Below are 13,250 nucleotides of genomic sequence, written 5' to 3' on the forward strand. Positions count from 1 at the left end.
AAACGGTCTACTTATTCTTTATTATACTTTTTTATTATACAATATTGTGAGTTGGAACAATTAGGATTGTAGAAAAAAAATGCTTTTGTGAAAAAAAGATGTCTCAATATTTATTTTGAAATTGAATTTTCTCTCTCCTGCATAGTAATTTTCAGCATCAAATCACAAAAACACGAATAAAATTTGATGTTAAAATTTAAAAGAACAAATTAATGGTACATTCCTGCAAATTTTTAAAAGAAACTAATAATGCATCCATACAAAGTTTAAAATAAATTACACATTCTTACAAACTTTATAAATATTACAAAAATACTATTTAATACATCAAATATCCCAATAATTATATTTAATTAATAGGTAGGAGCCGAGCCGGGTAGCCACCTTGCTCTGTTTTCACACCAACGCACATATTATGCGGACACAAGGACCAAAAAAAAAAAAAACAAAAAAAGCAGAAAGTAAAACGGCCAACCATCTTGCGTGGGCCCCAAGCTCAACCTGTCATGATGACGTGGACGCGCACGCGTTGGGCGCTGCACTCGCCTAAAGAAACGGCGGCGGAGCGGACGAGATTCCGCCACGTGTCGTCGCCGCGGATGCCACGTCATTCCTACGAGCTACGCGCGTTGTTACGCGCACGCAACACACACCCAAAATTGTACCCAGTTGAAACTAGCTCACTTTAGGATAAACCCCACTACAGTAAGCTTGTGTGGAAATATTTACATTCCAATTTTAAGTAGTCCGTGCAAGTATTGTGCACGAGGGGGTAAGAATAACAATTTCAGACGAGAACCACAAACACGATACTCCGAGATACAAAATTATTAAGAAAAAATTTAAAATCAACACGACGCAAAATTATATAATGGAAAAGTAATGCGACGTAACACGATATCAACATAATGGATTGTAATGTCCCTACTACAGGTTAATTCACTATTTTAGTGAGGATAAATAAATATTTGGACTTGCTACGAGAAATGCGTGGTAATCACGGCGAATTTGGAATTAAAAAATTTCAGAGGGGGTTGCGAGTAATTGCGGCGAAAGCGCGTGGGCCCCACCCAAGTCTCGGCTAGTGGGCCTAACTAACTCCGGCCTAAACTTTGACTTTATCCAACCGAACCGAACCGAACCCCCTCTCTCTCTCTCTCTCTCTCTCTCTCTCTCTCACTTCAAAAGCGGGTCGATCCAGTAGCTTCTGCATAATCCTCATGCTGACGCCGCGTGACGTCACCCGTGACCCAACACGCCGAATCCCGAGGCGCCCGCGAATTTTGACGCGGCGGCCGGAGTGGCTGCTCGGCGACCCCGCGCGACGATCTCGGCCGTTGGATTAGCGCCCGGCGGGTGCGGCCGTTGGGGGAGATCGAACACCGAAGCTCGATCGAGCCCGCGCGATATGGGTTTGGTGGGCGATTTATTCAAGAGCGAGAAGATTAGGTGCACGAATATTGATGCGTTTCCATCATATTCCGCAGCGTGTAGTTTGGAATCAGTAAAACAATATATATACAAAAGATATTCTATACGCTTATGCAAAGATATGTAGCTAGTCCCACAAATTTCATTGAAAAAGAAAAAAAAGAGAAAACATATCTTTACATACTTTTGACACAATTCATTCTCATCTCAAAACGCGTCATGGATCAAAACTTAAAACAGTTTAATTATTTCAGAGATATAATTACAATATTATTGATAGTACTTGCTATTACTTTTAAATTATGAAGTCTTTAAACTATCACAATAAGAGTAATGCTTCTATATTTTTTTTTTTGTTACCGCTCATTCACGCGTATTCAAGACTTAGATTTAGTTTTTTTTAAATTGTGACCTGCAATAGCAGGTCATTTTGGGAGAGATACCGGTTACCAGGTATCTCAAAAAGGATATTTTTGTCTTTTAATACATGGGCAATTTAGTCATTTTACATCTATTATATTTTCAAAATTTTTTATTTTTTCTTTGTTTCCTTTTGCTCTCTCTATCTTTCCTTTCATAATTTGACATTTCATATAAGGAAAATTTCAAATGATTTGACAATATGATCATTGAATTTAAACTTTAAATAGTAATATAAAATTTCTCTAATTTAAATTTCACTTTTAAATTTAAAATTTAATATTATATTCAAATTTATATTTTAAAAATTTAAGTTTCATATAAATACTTCAAAATATGGTAAACAGAAATAATTGTTTGAATTCTAGTCTTCTGGTTTAGGTTTGATTTTGGGTTTCGAAAAATTGGTCAGTTTTGAATTTGAATATGGATTTTTGAAATCCGTCGAGTTCGGAAATAAGTTTTGTGATTGTTAGTCAGATTCGAATTCAAATTCCTAACTATTTTTTTTCTCACCAATAATTCTAATCTTTTTAATTTATATGTTTAAAATTATATTTAAAATATTTATTAGCTCTAACAGTTAAATTATTATTCTGTTTAAAATATTTATTATCTTTACCGGTTCCAAATTGTTCTTAATGTTATTCGGTTCAATAGGTTAAAATCAGATTCTTGATAGAATAGGTCAAAGTCTGATCAGTCAAATCAATCGGTTCAATCTAGTTTTTAAATCATTGAATTTAAAATTTAAATAGTAATATAAAATTCCTCTAGAGAAATCTAGTTGTAGAAATCTTACTCTCTAAGTTTTTTATGCATTACGTTTTAAACTGGTGCGAATAAACTGTATTTTAAATCTTGGTAGAAATTTAGTTTTTAAATAGTAATATGAAATTCCTCTAATTTAAATTTCACTTTTAAATTTTAAGTATTTAATTTTTAAAATTTAAATTCATCGTATTTAGAAATAAAACTATTTCTAAAATTTCTATAATTTAAATTAATGCATAATTTGAGAAACACTAAAACATTTAAAGTAGATTCCTAAATTAATGCCTAATAATTTCATAAATTTGGTTAATCAATTAATTTCCTAAATTAGTATTGATTAATGCATAAATTTAGGACCTCAATTAAAAGTTTCTTTAAATATTGTATTATTTAATTACCAAACTAACCTTGAATAAAATAATTCTTTTACCTGCTAAGTATTAAAGTTACATTTTTACCCTCTATTAATCAACGGTTAAGATCTTTTTTATTTTTTTTTAAAAAAGTACCGAATCATTTCTCTCACAATAAATTTTTCTTTTAAATGGAGTTAATTTTGATAATCCACAACGCTAAGAAGAATAGTGAGCGCATGAAGTATAATCAAAAAATAAGTTGTATAAGTTTTAGCCTTTTTTTTGACACTAGCAGCCCAGATTAGCTAAATTTTTTTAGACAATATTTTTAGAGCTTTACGTCTGATCAAAAATGAAAGAATCATTTATATCCTGCCTTTTTTATAAGATTAATCAATTTTTATATTTAAGAATGTGGATCATTTATAATTAACTTGAATATAACAACTCTCATAAATAGCTTGGCATGGAAACACGTTTACGCAACTGATAATGAGAACATTAATCCACAAATATAGAAATTAAGCATTAAATTAGAGCTTTCGCTTCAACCAACACATCGTACTACCCCAGAGAGCAACTAAAGGAAACGACTATCGGCCCAGGTTCATGCATGTGCGCTCGCTTCCTCTTTCCATTCCCATGTAATGCGCATATGATCAATTAAAGAAATAATAAAAGTTCTAAAGATACGAACAAATTAGCTATCAATTGTCAAATCAACAGAAAACCTTAATTGCGTCATTTTATTTTAAATGAGATGTTAAATGCATGATTCTCTTGATTGGTGCCTTTTTATCTAACGAAGTCGAATCATCAATAACATTAATGAAAGTGAAGTAACATTTGAAAAGAGGGGTCTACTAAGTCATGTAGCTTGTCCTTTCATACATTAAATAAGTATTAAGTTCTAAAAGGGAGTAGTTAACCTAACTCCTTTCTAGAACCGGTAGAATTAAGGATAGGACATATTCTTTCTCCAAATACGTAGCATTTCGCTCAAAAGATGTAACCTAGCTTGCTCTGTTAGATCCCCGTAGTTTTTGTGAATCCGTGGAATTGATACTAACCCGAACATGATATAATTTAGGATAAATTGCACGTCTGGTTCTCAAACTAAGAGGTGAGTGGCACTCTAGTCCTCAAACGCGCTTATTTAATTTGCTATAGTTTTTTGCTCGAACTTTCAGAATAGCTGCGCGCAATCACGTCCCACAACTCAATATAGCTGACTAAATACCAGCTCACTGTGATGCCCCGCTTTTCAAGGGGGGCATCCATTGTAAAATTATTTTAATTCTAGTATGCTTAACCCTCTTAATCGTTTGGACCTAATCACCGTCTAAAATATTATACCCGGGTTAAAAGATTTAGCCCTATTATTTCTCATATATATAATAATTCCAAATCCAATGAATGCCACACACATCGCTATAAAAGTGATGTAGCATCTTAATTATTAGTGCATCACTCACAAAACTATTATATTTTTCCACATTAGCGATGAATCAATATTTACCCAACTAAATTGGATTATAGAATATAATTACAATAATTTTAAGAATTTGAATAAAAAATTATAAAAAATTAAAAGTTTGACGGCCATAGTGTCACCCATCTCATAGTTTAAGCACACCAGCATGCAGTTTACACTATAATTTATCAGTATTTGTGTAATTTTGGTTCAAACCTGAACTATTTTACTTGTTGTGTCAAATTAAACCAGTCGCTTTCGTGTTGGATTGCATTAAGAGACAACTTTGAGTAAAAATTGTTGGCTTAAATGGGCCAGTATTCTGCCTTGTAAAAGGAGGTTATGTTGGGCTAAGTCATGTTCGAAGTAGCATGAGGCTGGGTGGGCCGAGATATGTTCGAAATGGCGTGAAGCTGGTTGAGCCGAGTCACAATCGATACCCGTGGGCGCTGTACGTATCTATATGCTTTAAGTGAATTAGTTGCGTATTTCTAACAGCTCGAGCTTTTGTGATTAATGGTTTGCGCCAATGATTCGACAAGTAGTATTAGAACCAGAAGTCACGGGTTTGATTCCCACATACTGCAAATGTGTGCAAGTGCTGAAGAGGAGATTGTTGGCTTAAATGGGCCAGCATCCCGCTCTATAGCGAGAGGTCATGTTGGGCCGAGTCATGTTCGAAGTGGCGTGAGGCTGAGTGGGCCAATTCATGTTCGAAGTGACGTGAGGCTGGCTAGACCGAATCACAATCGAGACCCGTAGGCTATATTTGTACGATTTAAGTGAATTAGTTGCATATTTCTAAAGATATCCGTGGACCGGATCGGGTCTGGATAATTAATATACTATACCCATACCCTAAAAAGAAATGGTTACAAAAATATATATATACCCTGTCCACTTAACTTCGGGTCGGGTTCAGGTCTGGGTACTAAAGTTACTAATATACCCATCGGGTCTATTTAAGCGAGTCTGGATACTAAAGTTACTAACATACCCATCGGGTCTATTTGAGCGGGCCTGGATAGTGACTACCCATGTACTATCCATTCAAGACCAGATATGGATCGGGTCTAGATTGGATACGGATATCCATATAAATATATATATTTTTATAAACTTTATTAAATAGTCAATGAATAAACTATAAAGCCCACCATAAAAAAAAATAATGAGTAAAAGAGACGGCTAGAGTTTCATTAGGATGAAAATATATAGTGACTCATTATCTATTAGTCATATTAAAATTGATCCTTCAACTTCAAAAGTTTATTTTTTTTTTCTTTACTATTGGATATTTCACCGGGTCCGGGTCCGGTTCCGGGTCTGAATTTGAAAACTATTCCGGACCCTACCCATTTAAAAGTTAGGTTCGGGTCGGGTCCAAATCGGGTATGGGTATAAAATATCCGGATCCATACCCGAAACTTTAATGGGTAGTTTTTTTTATCCGTATACTATTCATTTTTTATCGGGTCCGGGTAGGGTCCGGGTCGGGTATGGGATATCGGATATTTTGGATACCTTTACATATTTCTAACAGCTCGAGATTTTGAGATTAATGGCTAGTATCAATAATCCGACAAAGATCTCAATCCTATTTAACCAAGTTATTCAGCTAATTGTGTGGAATGTTTATAAATCAAACTACCTGCTTTTGCTATTTTATTTCGACATGAAACTAGCTGTTTTTTTTATTTAACCAAATGGCATAAATATCCACCTTAATTTTCCTTCACGACACTAAGATCAAATTAGCACTTTTTATTATTTTATTTTAGGATCTTTTGCATTAATCATTAATAGTACATCCAGCATAATTTTCTAATTATTTTCCCTTTCATCTACCTAATATATATCCGATAAAAAATATATATATGCTAGACATATATGTATAGGATTAAAAGCACGGGTTGAGTTGAAATACTTTTAGAAGTGTTCCGGGTGTTCACAATTTTTTGACCTTTGTATCAAACTTTTTTATCATTGGATCAAAAGTCAACAGCGATGTCTAATAGTGGAGCCTTCTATTGTAGATGATAGAAGAGCCAAAAGAGTTTATCTAAGGGCTAAATGGTTGATAACACCATGGACTTCGATGCTTCTAAAAGCACTCCGTTTGGTTTACGATTTATAATATTTCAGTAATCCTCCATATTGTTTATTAAAAATATTTAAATTATTATCATTCAACTCAAATTGGATAGAAATAAAAGGTATTAGTAAAGTGGTGAGCTCATTGTAAATTCCCAGAAAGCTAGGAGGAATTCTAAATTATCATGGTTTATAAGATATTTTTATTTTCATACACGATGAAAATTATTAATAGTCCATTAATAAAAATATACTAGTTTTAACGACACCCCAACTCAAATAGCTTGAGTTAGTAATAATCTTATAATTTCAAATATAAAATATACAATAATCTCGGACTGTTACAACCTTTGAACCAAACGGCCCCTTATAACAATCTTGTGACTTAGCAAATTAATAATTATTTGCATGTATCTTTATTCCTTAGAAATTGGACAAGTTAAGAAGAGTACTTACGTATGAGGAGCGTGTGGATCATCTCCTCTTCACTACAAAATGGAATCTAATTAGCTCACATTCCACTAATCAAAATGCCAAGAACCAAATTAATGAATAAACTATTCCAATTGGCTGATCCAAAAAAATCGCACTTTGAACTAGTCAAAGTATTGAACTTACATAGAAAAGTTTATTGTCGTATAAACTTTTTTCCTTTTATAATTCTAGATCTTTTGCAATTTCTCGGACGTTATCATAATCATCAGAATAGGCTATTTAATTGTTGTAAATTATGATGATAATATTAACTACTACTTAGTTAATAAGACATAAGTACATTTAGTTAAAAAAAAAATAATAGGTACCATTTTATTTTACCCTAAATTTAGTGAAGGGCACGTTGTTATTGTGCTTCACCATGCCCGGCACGCCGCCATTCAACACGAGGGCACGTGGGGACGAATCAAGGTAATAATAGGGTTTGGATTAGGTGGAATATTCATAAGAGTCAAAAGTAAGGCTTTTTATAAAAAGTTGGTAAAAAGAGGAAACGACCTTTTTTAGAACTAGTGAACTAATTTATGCTTTGTTAGATATTGGACAATGACCTTTCAGAGCATACACCCAAAGAAGCAAAGGTTTTAAGAGAATATATGATAGCACCAATTATTTAATACTAGCAAGTTTTTCGTTATTAGATTTATCATTTTGATTATTTACATTCCTTTGTTCATACTATTTCACCGACCACTCATTAAACCCTATGAGACAACTATAATCTTAACTGTACTCTTTTCATTCAAAAACCGAAAACCTAATAGCAGTGATGACTTATACATGTTATTATTAATTAGCATTATAGCCTATATATATATATATATATATATATAGAGTCCGGCTACTATACTATTAATAGCACGAAGCACTTGGTGCTACCAAGTTTTCCGCCGTTAGATCTACCCTTTTGATCATTTTCACCCGTTAGATCATACTATTCAACCAACCACCCACCCAACCCTAGGGGCCCCACATCATCCTAACCGCATATCTCTTAATCCAATGGCCAAAAACTTGATAGCACAAATGACTTGGTGCTATTAATAGCATAATAGCCTAGTTCTATAGAGTCCGGCTACTATACTATTAATAGCACGAAGCACTTGGTGCTACCAAATTTTCCGTCGTTAGATCTACCCTTTTGATCATTTTCACCCGTTAGATCATACTATTCAACCAACCACCCACCCGTTAGATCATATATAACTAGGTGTTCTTGATTCAATCTCAATTTTCAACATAATCAACCGAATTAAAGTGAAATGTTGGTGGACACACAAATAACGCACCGACCACATATACCTAGCCACACTACAACAGGATTAAGTTGGTTATAGAGACATATTTTTTGGACATTTTTGTATAAGTATCCTATTTATGCTAAAAAAATTTTAAAAAAAACTATTAAGACCTAAATATAAAACACAATCCAATCAAAAATAAAAAGTTCATCTACTCAGCCAACCACACCCAGCCCACTTGGCCCGATTACAAAAAAAAAAAAAGAAAAAAAATTAATCACCATCTCCCCTTCTCCTCCTCCGCCGCCGCAGCCAACAATATAGGGTTCCGGCGGCTGGAGTTCGGCTGCAAGGATCTCGTAGGGACCGTAGAGGGCTACGATCGCCACGTATACTTCCGCCACAAGTCGTTGGAAGAGTGAGTGCCAAATATCAATGCGGCCCTACCATAGCGACCTCACATATAGCAATACTTTTAAAAAGTACCGGTAATTTAGCCAGCAATACTTTTTTAACCTGCATCGATATTTAAAAATGTCGCTATACACCATTTTTGTTATAGCGCCAGTTGATTAAAAACTTAATGATAAATATCCGATATTCTAAATTCGAAACCACTCGGATCGAAGTCTAGTTAATTATTTTATATTTTTAGCTCAGCTCTTTTTTTTTTGTTTAAGACGAAGCCGATAGCTTGTTTTTTCTTTCGTAATGAAACAACCTACAAGGACAGTGCATTTTTTGCCGGACTTGTAGCTTAATAAAAAGTGATTTTCAAAGTTGAAAAGTTAACTCGCAGTTATTAATGGATTAATTGAATATAGGATAACATAAAAAATTAAAGTAGATCACTTTGTATTCCACAGCAAAATGGTGGACCATCATTGATTTGGCAACAGAGAACTGCTAATTAGTTTTTTTTTTATAAAAACAGGTCTTGTTTCTAACAATAATACTCAAACAACAGAGAAATTCTACTTGTATAGAGATCTTACATTTCTAATCGTTAGGTTTACAAAAATCTACAAATAGTATTTAGTTAAAAAAATTAATATGGCAAGTAAGAAATGATGATTTTTAGGTAAAAAAAGTTGTATAAGATATACACTCTATTTTGAATTAAAAATATAAACATACAGGTACAATATAATAATTTTATATTAAAATAATATTTTAAAAAATATTCTTATATTTTGTGCCATGTAGGGACTTTTTATTAAATGTTCTTATTTGTATAAAACTAACAACGGTCCAAAAAAATAAAAAATAAAAAATCTCCTGTACATAAATTAATCTTGTAGAACAAGTATTTTATGATTTAACAATCAATCATCAATCATTCTTGGAATAGAAATAATTCCTGCGCCCTGACACATGGCCAACCGTACTAATATGAGCTTTTGCTTACGTAAAATAAATAAATAAAAAGAAATAAATAAATAAATGGCACTGAGTTATTCGATCGTGTGCTATTCCATGGCGTCGAGAAAATTAATTTCTGGTATGCTTTATAATCGAATCATTCGATAATATAGATAGTAGAAAATTAATTATGAAAAGAGTCTTAAGAATTTATATATACATATGGTTTTATATTTAATAATTAATAAGATGTACGGTAAAAAATTGATATCTAGTAATGCTTTCAAAGTTAATAGGCTTAAATTTCTTATTTTTTGATAGATTTTAATAAATATGTCACATCTTTATGTCCCGTATGTAAATTTAGATTGGATCAGAATTTTTTAACAATTGATAAAAAAGCTAACAGTTGGACGACTCTAATATATCCGTTCATTCAAACATGCCTTTGGAAAATTGAGAGTTATTCTGGCGATTTTAAAACTCTAGCCATTTATTGAAACTGCTGCGTTGTTTTTATTTGACAACTTTTTATTTATCCGTCACGTTATCAAATCTAACTATAGATGAAAGTAGAAGTAAAAATAGAATATAACAAGCACAAAAGTTGTTTCTAAGACTAGTAGATTTTACGTTAAAATCACTCTGGTTTTGCTTGATAGAGTACAAAGAGAAAAGGAAAAATAAAAAATTTCTCTACTCAACCAAGCCCACTAAGCCCACTCGGTCCGATTACAAAGAGAAAAGAAAAAAAAATAAAAATAAAAATGACCACCATCTCTCCTTCTCCTTCTCCATCGCCGCAGCCGACGAGGCACGGTTCTAGCGGTTGGAGTTCGACCGCGAGGATCTCGCAGGAACCATAGAGGCTACGATCGCCACGTATCCTTCCGTCACAGGTCGCTGAAGGAGTGGGTGCCAACCATCGAGGCGGCCTTACATATCGCGATCCTATATATAGCAACATTTTTAAAAACTGTCGGTAATTTAGCCAGCACTTATTTTTATTTGTACTGACATTTAAAAGTCTCGCTACACACCGTTTTTGTTGTAGTGCGCAAGAAAGAGCATCTGCGGAAAAGCTCTGAATTTCTCACAGGCGGACCTAAGTGCTTCTATTTGCCACTCTTAATTTGTTCATCTCTCTGACTACAAGATGATGATATTAATAGATGTGATTTAGGGTGCGTTTGGTTCGCACTATGAAAGATTACTAGCAATAGAAAGATGTCCAAGAATTTTATTTCTATTCATTCTATTACTAAGAATGTGTCATTTCTGTGTTCAGTTCGTACAGTCATATTATTTAGTCATGTTATTTAAGTTGACAAAAAATATACAATTAATTTATTTATTTCTTTAATTAATTTTAGATATTGTTACCAAAAATTTCAACATCTTTTTAGAAAAAGAGAGAGAATATAGGTTAGAGAGAAAGCGCATAATTAAAGAAATAGGAAGAGAAATAGAATCGAGATTAGAGGGAGTGAGAGAGTTGAGATTTTAGAAAAAGAGGGGAAGAGAGAGCTTAGTTTAGAGAGAGAAAAAGAGTTGAAGTTTAGAAAAAAAAAATAAGTTTAGAGAGAGATACGAGGTTAGACTGTAAAGAAAAATAATACCAACTAGCTGGCAGATAGGGAGAAAGAAAGAGATTAGACATATTATGATTATCTCAATCCATTAATACGAGGATACCCACCCTCACTCAAGAAAATGAGATTAGTACTTTGGGATGAATCTCATTCCCAAGTAAATTTAATTTACCAACTTGATTACTTAGTACGTTTAACCAAACATCGTCATATTTTTTTATTCCTATTGGATTACTAGGAATCTTAAAAAGATAGCGCGAACCAAACGCACTCTCACAGTTATATTTTAAATTATGTGATTTATAGATAGATTTATTGAATCTAAAAGATGGCTATTTATATGCAAATGTCACTTTCCTATGAACATTTATACAACAATTTGTAAATCGGGACTCTTATAGGCAATTTGTCACCGTGTGCTACTAATTACGAGGCTACAATCAGTCATAGGTCATGGAGTTAAAACGTACAAAAATTAGATTAAAAATAGAGGAGAATATTAATTTTTTTTTTATTCTCTTTGTCTTTATTTGTTTTTGAGATTACGACCCGATAGGAAATGAAGAAAAAAAATAAAAAAAGATGCTTCATTTGACAACAAAATATTTGGCCTATTTCAGCAATAAATTATAATAAAGTGTTAGCTGTTGCATATTGTTACCTCAAATTGCAAGATTAACTAAAGATGCACCACAGACTAAGAAAATAGATTTTGAAGGCTTAATCTGAATCGTTTATCTCTCAGTTTATCTACACATACACGGGGATCCTAAATATGATCTTAAAGTATATGGATTTCAGTTATTATAAATTAATTTTCAAAGAAAATGAAAGGCTCAGATTGAATCTAGTTTGTTAAATTTTCATAGGACCCAAACCTATTGCAACAGTTACAAACACGTTGAAATATCCTAAACAGTAGCCTATTTAGGATAGAAGCACTTTCTTAAACCTCGTCCACTCAAATATTTGGTTGGGCCCTTCACCTATTTTGTCGACTCTAATAATGGACCACCATTTTTTTTGGGGGGCAATTGCTTATATATCTTTGAAAAGTTTCCAACTTTTCGATTTATCCCTCTTAGAAGGCTAATATGGAAAATACCCTTTCTACGTTCCAATATATTTCTAATATACCCCTAGAATTAAAACATGTTAATGAACTCTGTTATTTCTGTAAAATTACTATTTTGCCCTTTCAAATATATCCTTCCACCATCACTGACTTTCTTATTTGCCCTTAAAATAAGGGGCACAAAAAGTATTTTGACTTTTGGTATTTTTCAATATACTCCTCTACCGTCACCAACATTTCTTATTTGCCCTTAAGTTAAGGGCAAAATTGGCATTTTAATTTTTTTTAACTGTGGTAAATATTTAACTCACGTTTAACCCAAGTTAACTTAACAGGAGATAACTGCGAGGGTATTTTGCAATAACGACGGAATATATAAGGGATATTTTAAAAAGAAAAAAAAGTAGGAATAAATCGGATATTTTCAAACATATGAGGGGTATATAGGCAATTATTTCTTTTTTTGTTTTATTGCTCTCTCTCTCTCTCTCTCTCTCTCTCTCTCTCTCTCTTGCTCTCTCTCTTTTTATTTTGTCAATCTCATACATTTTCATATTATTTACAATTAAAACATGATTCGTATCGGAGGACTCGTTGCCTTTCCTCACTCTCTTGCACGCGCTTTCTCGCTCTGTCTCTCTCTGTTTTGTCAATCTCATACGCTTGCACATTATTTATAATTAAAATATAATTCGTATCGGAAAACTCGCTGTCTCAGAGAAAAAGTACCTCCGAAACCGACCAGCTGTCGATGGTGCCAAAGAGTTAAGTTATTTAACGCACACATAAAAGATGAAAACCATTTTCGCATCGGCTAGCATTTTCATTCGGTGAACAAAAGTTTGCTAAACAAAATGAGTTTGAAAAGGAAAGGCACGGATTTGATATAATCTTTTTTTACTCTCTTTTCGTTCAAACCACAATAGAAGGTTTCTA

This window comes from Ananas comosus, linkage group 4 (genome assembly GCF_001540865.1).
Source record: "Ananas comosus cultivar F153 linkage group 4, ASM154086v1, whole genome shotgun sequence".
In the NCBI taxonomy this organism is placed as follows: domain Eukaryota; kingdom Viridiplantae; phylum Streptophyta; class Magnoliopsida; order Poales; family Bromeliaceae; genus Ananas; species Ananas comosus.